Below are 8,488 nucleotides of genomic sequence, written 5' to 3'. Positions count from 1 at the left end.
TTAAAATGTATGCATGAATTTTCCTTTGAGTCAGCTAATAATTGAAGCCATGTGTGAACTTCTAAATGTGTGCCAAGATGTGCGAACAAGATGCCTGTGCAGTGCTGTGCATGATAAACACAGGAAATGCCACCAATAGGACTGGTTAAATAGATCAGCTTTGTGTTAAGCCACAAAGCTGTGAAATGCTGTGCAGTCTTTAACGGGTAGAATGATCTGTACTCATGTAAAACAACCATCAGGATAAGGGATGAGGGCAGGGGAGAATGCATGTATGATCTGATTTGTGTTAATCTTGGAACATAGATATGCAGCTATATGCTAACCATTTTCTGGAAGAAAATATCTGAAACTTGCCAAAGGATGCCTTTGGAGAAATGCGTCGGGGGCAGAAAACTTTTTTGGGGACTTTTCTGCTATACTTTAAATTTTTTCCATGTTTGCATTATTTTGATTTAAAAATTATATACATAAATACAAGAATATTCATTTTATATGTTTTATGTATTATGTAATTTGTATGAGCTGCAACACGTACGTGTATTTTTAATTTCTTTTGTGTATCCACTAGCTTGCATTCCCACTTCTACGACTGGCCTAACAGATTCGTATTCGGGTGTCTTAAGTTTCGTGTAAAACAGCGTTCAGCACAATAGGGTTTAAAGGACCAGAAAATTGCAAACAACCCAACCATCATTAACAGCAGATTAGTTCAATGTTGGCTCATCCACCCGTTACTGTCCTGGGAGGAAAAATTGTGCACATTTGTGGATGAACAGAGCTGCCGAGAAAGACGTTAAAACCCAAATATTGGTGTTTGAGAGTATTTTGATTTGATCTCGTCTTTACTCCTTTTTTGGAATCTTTCTGGGTGGAATATTTTTTCTTCAACATCGAGCATGTATTATGTTTTACAAAAAGTCAGATACTTATGAGGGAAAACAGAAAAGGGGGCCTAAGGCAGTGTAGAGCAGTGGGGAAAAGCTCGAGTCCAACGGTGGAGGGGCAAAAACTGCCCCCTCTCCTCCAACCCTTCTCGAGTATACTTTCCTGAGTGCCTACGTCAGGAGCCTGCCAGGGGTCCAGCTCTGGACAACAAAACCAACCCCAAGAAGCCATCAATAGGGAGATGAAAAAAAAAACATGTGCTGAGCCATCCCTGCCTACCCTGCAGCAGTTTAAAGGGGATTATCTAAAACTGACAAATGACGTGTGTATTAGCTAGGGTTCTCTAGAGAAACAGAACCAATGGGAGATATCTGTAAATATGGGATTTATAAAGGTCTCTCAGGAAACCGTGGGAATGGAAGAGTCTGAAATCCGCAAGGCAGGCTGTGAAGCGGGCGGCTCTGATGAAGGGTCTGGATGGACTCCCATTAGGAGAGGTTCACTGGATGAAGAAGCAGTGAAAAAAGTCTCTCTTCTTTCTTAAGAGCCTTCAACTGGTTGGATTATCCCACTGGTGGGAGACAGGCCTTAGTTGAACGCAGATATAATCAGCCACACACTCAATCAACTGACGGAAGATTTAATACACCAGCCTTCTGGTTTAGCAGCCAGCCCTGAAATATCCTTGTAGCAACGGCCAGGCCAGTGCTCGCCTGACCAGACAGCTGGGAATCATCATTTGGCCAAATTGACCCCAGAACTTAACATCACAATATGGAACTCCACTTGGAGGAATTCTCCTTAAGAAATGGGAAGATGCGGCCATAAAAAGCCACGATGTAGATGTAGAGTATGCGTGGAGTATTCCTAGCAGCTTTATTTACAATGGCCAAAAATCTAGAAACAATTCAAACATCCAGCAATTGATAGATGGAGCAGCCAAGATGAATAGTGGTCCATCCTTACAGTGGAATACTATACAGCTATAAAAAGGGACAATCCACTGTTTCATACGATTGCATGGATGCATGTTACAATAGTAAAGAATATATACGGAATGATTCCACTTATGTGGAGTTCTGAAACAGGCAAAATCAATCTATAATAACAGATATTAGCACCGCTATTACATGGGGGAAGGGGTGTTCAGGGTGATTTTTGGAGGAGCTGCTGGCAACCTTCCGGGGTGATGGGAATTTTCTGTTTTAATCTGGACGGTGGTTACATGAGTGAATACACAAGCAAAACTAAAAATGTTTCAGCTGCATACATAAGACCTGTGCACTCAAGTAAGAGAATCTGGAACAGAACATCGCTATTTTCTCCTCCTTGTTTGTAGCACGTATCACGCTCAGCCACCACTGCATACATTTGCTCAGCTCGGGAGCCCAGGACGGCAGTTCTGGTCTGTTTTCATTGCCACACACCCAGCCCCAGAACCATGACTGGGGCAGTCGATGCCCAATCGAGGGTTGTATGAAACTGTTTAAGTTTTCTGCTCTTGGTCAGAGATGGCAGAAACGTGAGTGTGAACACATCTGCGTGACAATAAGCACTTGTAGTGGATGATAGGGTGGTTAAAGGGGCCTTCCTCGTGCAATGAAGTGTGGAAACAGATAAGGACCATTGAGGTTGTAGTGTGATCCGCTGTGCTTTTCTGTCGTTTGCATTTCTTTGAAAACTCCAAACATGGTTGAGGGAGAAAAGCAAGGTGAGCATATGTACAGCAGAATATCATTTGTGCATTTTTTAAAGACACAGATAATACTCAGCCATGGTCATGCAGATGTAGTAGCTGTCAAAGGACAAGGACCAGGAGACACCCTAAATGTCTTGAGACTGTTTGCGTCTGAAAAAGTGCCAGACAGGGGCCTGGCAGGCATATAAAGGGAGTTTCAACGGTGCCCTGAGTAGTTATTTCATTAAAAAACAATCCAAAACTGTTATGATACGTTTCACCCCCTAGGAAGGCTGGTTTTTTTTTTTTGTTGTTGTTGTTGTTTTTTAAGGAAAATAACAAGTGCTGGTGAGAACTGGAGAGATAGGAGCTCTCCTGTATTGTTGGTGGGAATGCTAAATGGTGCAGCAGCTGTGGAAAATGCTTTGGCAGTTTCTCAAGAAGTTAAACATGGCGGGGCAGTCCACGGTGGCTCCGTGGCAGAGTTCTCACCTGCCATGCTGGAGACCTGGCTTCAATTCGTGGTGTTTTCCCATGCGAAAAACGAAACAAACAAACAAACAACAACAAAAAAAAAAAACATAGTGGGGTACAAGGGTAATTCAGTGGTAGAATTCTCACCTGCCATGTGGGAGACCTGGGTTTGATTCCCAGCCCATGCACTTCCCAAAAAACAAACAGCAAAGCAAACAAACGTTCAACTAAAAATAGTTCTGCAACAGCAGGATACACACATGAAAAAATAATGAAATGTGACCCTGCCATACAGCATACAAAGAAAAGAAAAAGTTAAATATAAACTAACAGATGACCCGGCAATCTCCCGTCTACATGTGGACCCCAAAGAATTGAGGGCAGCCTCCCCCTGTCTACGTGGGACATGACTCCCAGGGGTGTGGACCTTCCTGGCAACATGGGACAGAAATCCTGGAATGAGCTGGGACTCAGCATCAAGGGATTGAGAAAACCTTCTTGACCAAAAGGGGGAAGAGTGAAATGAGACAAAATAAAGTGTCAATGGCTGAGAGATCCCAAACAGAGTCAAGAGGTTATCCTGGAGGTTATTCTTATGCATTAAATAGATATCACCTTGTTAGTCATGATGTAATGGGGAGGCTGGAGAAACTGCCTTGTTTCTTGAAGAAGCCATGTTTCTTGAAGATGATTGTATAATGATACAGCTTTCAAAATGTGACTGTGTGATTGTGAGAACGTGTCGGATGCTTCTTTTATCTACCTTGTCAACAGACGAGTAAAACATATGGAAAAGAGATGAATAATAGGGGGAACAAATGTTAAAATAAATTTAGAGTGAAATGCTGGTGATCGGTGAGGGGAGGGGTGGGGGTATGGTACGTATGAATTTTTTTCTGTTTTCTTTTTATTTCTTTTTCTGAATAGATGCAAATGTTCCAAGAAATGACCATAATGATGAATATGCAACTATGTGATGATATTGTGAATTACTGATTATATAGGTAGAATGGAATGATCAAAAATTAAAAAAAAATATCGGTATGTCCAAAAGTGAACTTAATATCAACTCCCTTAAATAGGGTTTTCTTATGTGTTACTTACTCCCTCTCCTGGTAAATGGCTTCACTATCTACCTAGGTGTCTGAGCTAGAAATATCAAAGCCGTTCTTCCTTCCATCATCTCATTCCCACTTAAAAACCAAACAATTCCTAAATTCTGATAATCATACTTACTAAATATCTCCTGGATCTGACTCACTATATCCAGTCTTTATGCTAGTTCCTGGGAAATAACAATAGCTAACCATCTGCTCACCCAACCACTAATCTTTCCTCATGACTAGAATGGATCATTCTAGTCCAGCATTTTACAAACTTCAAGTTGTAACCTGTCAGTGGATCATGAACCACAACTCATCAAAAGTCGTGAAATAAATGTGGTAAGCTTCAACCTACATACTACATACATGCCAGTTTGAAAGGATGTATGTACCCTACAAAAGCCATGAGTTCTAGTTTGCTTGCTGCCGGCATGCAACACACTAGAGACGGATTGGCTTTTAATAAAAAAGGGATTTATTTCATTAGTTCTTCAGAGGAAAGGCAGCTAACTTTCAACTGAAGTTCTTTCTTACGTGGGAAGGCACAGGGCGATCTCTGCTGGCCTTCTCTCCAGGCCTCTGTGTTCCAACAACTTTCCCCGGGATGATTCCTTTCTGCATCTCCAAAGGCCTGAGCTGAGCTGAGAGTGCTGAGATGAGGTGTGCTGAGCTGCTTGGGCTGTGCTAAATTGCGGTCTATCATTTAAGCACCAGTCAATTAAGTCAAACATCATTCATTGCAGCAGGCACGTCTCTTAGCCGACCACAGATGAAATGAGCAACAGATGAGGTTCACGTACCATTGGCTCATGTCCACAGCAACAGAACTAGGTGTCTTCACCTGGCCAAGTTGACAACTAAATCTAACTCCCACACCATGTTTTAATCCTAATCCCATTTTGTAAAGGCAGCCGTTTCTTCTAATCCCTATTCAGTACTATATGTTTGAAACTTTAGTTGGATCATCTCCCAGGAGTTGTGACTCAATCAAGAGGGGTTGTTAAACTGGATTATGTGGAGATGTATCTCCACCCACTCTAGGTGACTTTTGATTACTTTACTGGAATCCTGTAAAAGAAGACGTTTGAAGAAAGCAGGAGATTCTGAGAGCAGAGAAGAATGACATAGCCACAAGAAGTAGAGAGTCCACCAGCCAGCGACCTTTGGAGATGAAGAAGGAAAACGCCTCTCGGTGGAGTTTCATGAAACAGGAAGCCAGGAGAGAAAGCTAGCAGATGACGCCGTGTTTGCCATGTGCCTTCTCAATTGAGAGAGAAACTCTGAACTTCATTGGTCTTCTTGAATCAAGGTATCTTTCCCTGGATGCCTTAGATTGGACATTTCTATAGACTTGCTTTAATTGTGACATTTCCATGGCCTAAAAACTGATAACTTGCAACTTATTAAACTCCCCTTTTTAAAAGCTAAAAAAAAAAAAAAAGAATTGAGGGCAGGGACTTGAACAGGTTTTTGTACACCCATGTTCTAACAGTGTTATTCAAAATAGGAAGAAGGTGGAAGCAACCCAAGTGTCTGTCAGCAGATGAATTGATCAACAAAATGTGGTGTTGCCATGCAGTAGAATATTATGCAGCTGTAAAAAGGAATGGAGTTGTGAGTCAAGCTACAACATGGGTGAACTGCAAAGACATCATCTTGAGTGACATAAGTCAGACATGAAGGGACACTCTTTGTCTTCTTCTGCATGTATGACTGTGGTAGTTGGATTCAGTTGTCAGCTTGGCCAGGTGAAGGCGCCTAGTTTTCTTGCTGTGGACATGAGCCAATGGTACATGAACCTCATCTGTTGCTAATTACATCTGCAGTCGGCTAGGAGGCGTGTCTGCTGCAATGAATGATGTTTGACTTAATTGACTGGTGCTTAAATGACAGAGCTCAGTGTAGCACAGCCCAAGCAGCTCAGCATACCTCATCTCAGCACTTACAGCTCAGCCCAGGCCTTTGGAGATGCAGAAAGAAATCACCCTGGGGAAAGATGTTGGAACCCAGAGGCCTAGAGAGAAGACCAGCAGAGACCATCCTGTGCCTTCCCACGTAAGAAAGAACCTCAGATGAAAGTTAGCTGCCTTTCCTCTGAAGAACTAATGAAATAAATCCCCTTTTATTAAAAGCCAATCCGTCCCTGGTGTGTTGCATTCCGGCAGCTAGCAAACTAGAACAATGACATAGCTAGAATATGCAAACTCGAGACAGAAAGTGGGGTGCAGGCTAACAGGGGTAGGGCGTGGGAAGGGGGACTTGCTGCATGATGGGTGCAAGGTTTCTGTTTGGGATGATGGGGAAATTCTGGTGGTGGCTGGTGATGAGGATATTGCAACAATGGACTGTGTGTGGTGAGTCCCAGTGAATTGTCTGCCTGGGAGTGGTTGAGATGACAAAGTTCAGGTTGTATATATGTTTCCATAATTAAAAAAAAAAAAAAACCCGAAGTAAAGAAAACAGTGGTAATTCTTGGTGCTAGGGATAAGGGTGTTTCCTATATTCCTGAATTTTGTCGGTATGCTGGAAAGTTTTCTTTTTTTTTTCTTTTAATAGAGAGGCTGTGGGCTTTTAAATCATGCATAAAATGCAGGATTCCCATGTACCACCCTATTGTTTACACCTTGCCCTAATGTGGAACATCTGTTATAGTTGATGAAAGCCCATTTTAACAATTACACTATTCACTATAGTCCGCGGGTTAATTTAGGAAGCACTAGGTTGTAACAGTCCATGGATTTCTTAAAATATTTTTATTCTCGTAATATATATACAACCTAATATTTCTTCTTTTAACCACAAATCTATAATTCAGTACTGTTGATTACGTTCACCAGGCTTTGCTCCCCTCTCCACCATCCGTTACCAAAACGTTCCCATCATCCCAGATAGAAACTCTGTACCTTTTAAGCCTTAATTCCCTATTCCTACCGTGACCCCGTCTCCTGGTAACCTATTTTCTAGATTCTCAGTTTCCATACGCTAATTCATTCATATCAGTGAGACCGTACAACTTTTCACTAAGGAAGACGTGTCCCCCCGACCCGTTTTCGGACGCCCCTCTGCCTCGGCTTCCACTGAGGACACTTGCGAGTGGCTGGGCCTCACCTGGGACCTTTCCAAGAAAGAAGCTCCCAGATCTTCCAGGGGTGGGTGGATTTTTCTCCCCATGCTGCAGCCTGAGAAACTGAGGCTGAGAGCGAGCACTGCCGTGCCCAAGGTTCAGGGTCACACACGAGCCCTGGGTCCCCCAGCCACTCCCGTTAAAGATGCTCCTTCGGGTTACGAATGATGTCAGGCACTGGACAGTTTAGGGGTGCAAGGTGGAGGGCCAACCTGGGGAAAAGGGTCTGAAGATTTCTTTCCTGCCTTGTTCCCCCAGGAGGAAGAGGCCCCCCTATTTCCCCCTGAAACAGGGTCGCCAAGAAAGAAGGCACAGTAAAAACAAACAAACAATCAGCTTTGGGCAATTTCTTTTTAAAGCAAATTACAGACATCATAACTTTTTATCGCTACTTCAGAATGCATCGCTGAATTGAAGAACATTTTCTCATATAGGAAAACAGAGTTATTGATTCCCTCATTTCATTCACACTGAGGCCTGGCACGCCCCACAGAGCCGGTCTATCTGGTTGTAGAGGCCACCTGGCCTGCCGGTGGCTCTTAAAGCACGCGTGCCTATTCCTAAGCACGGCAGCTACCTGCTACGTATCAGTAACTTCAAAGAAACACGTTTATGATCTTGCAAATCCTGACTTGCCTCTGTGCCTTCCCTGCTCTTGGTCTATGTTACACCCCCTGCACCCCCTGGGGGGCGTGGAGCGCTGCTCTGAGCATCCTGGCGCCAACCGGGACCAGCTTCCCAGGTGTAAGTTCCCTGGTGGACTGTTCCTGCATTGCTATGCGGAGTGGCCTGCTTTGTTTTTTGGTCTTAAGTGCCCATCGATCTGTAAGTTCACAGCCAGGCACTAGCCAGGCCATGTCACAGCCCTGCCCACCTTATACCAGCTCCACACCCATGGACAGGTGAGGCAAGGAGCTAGAGGACCTCTCGCCGGGGTCTGCTAGCTGGATTTCCTATAAACAGGAGCAAGAGGCTTGACTGGATTCGAGTGAAACATTTCTGACAAGAACCTGTCACAAGAGAGGCTGCGTATTTCATATTGCATCACATTAATAGACACCTCTTAGCCGAGGTGGCAGTTTGGAACTGCAGGTACCCCAGAAAATCATGTTCTTGAAGCTAATCCATTCCTGGGAGTAGAAATCTGTTGCAAGCAGGCTTTCATGAGGTTACTTCAGTTAAGGTGCGGCCCAGGGTAGCTGTCCATCTTCTTACCGGAGT

Source organism: Tamandua tetradactyla, chromosome 11 (assembly GCF_023851605.1).
Source record: "Tamandua tetradactyla isolate mTamTet1 chromosome 11, mTamTet1.pri, whole genome shotgun sequence".
NCBI classification, from domain to species: Eukaryota; Metazoa; Chordata; class Mammalia; order Pilosa; family Myrmecophagidae; genus Tamandua; species Tamandua tetradactyla.
The sequence above is the reverse complement of the archived record's forward strand: the minus strand, read 5'-3'. Positions refer to the sequence as shown.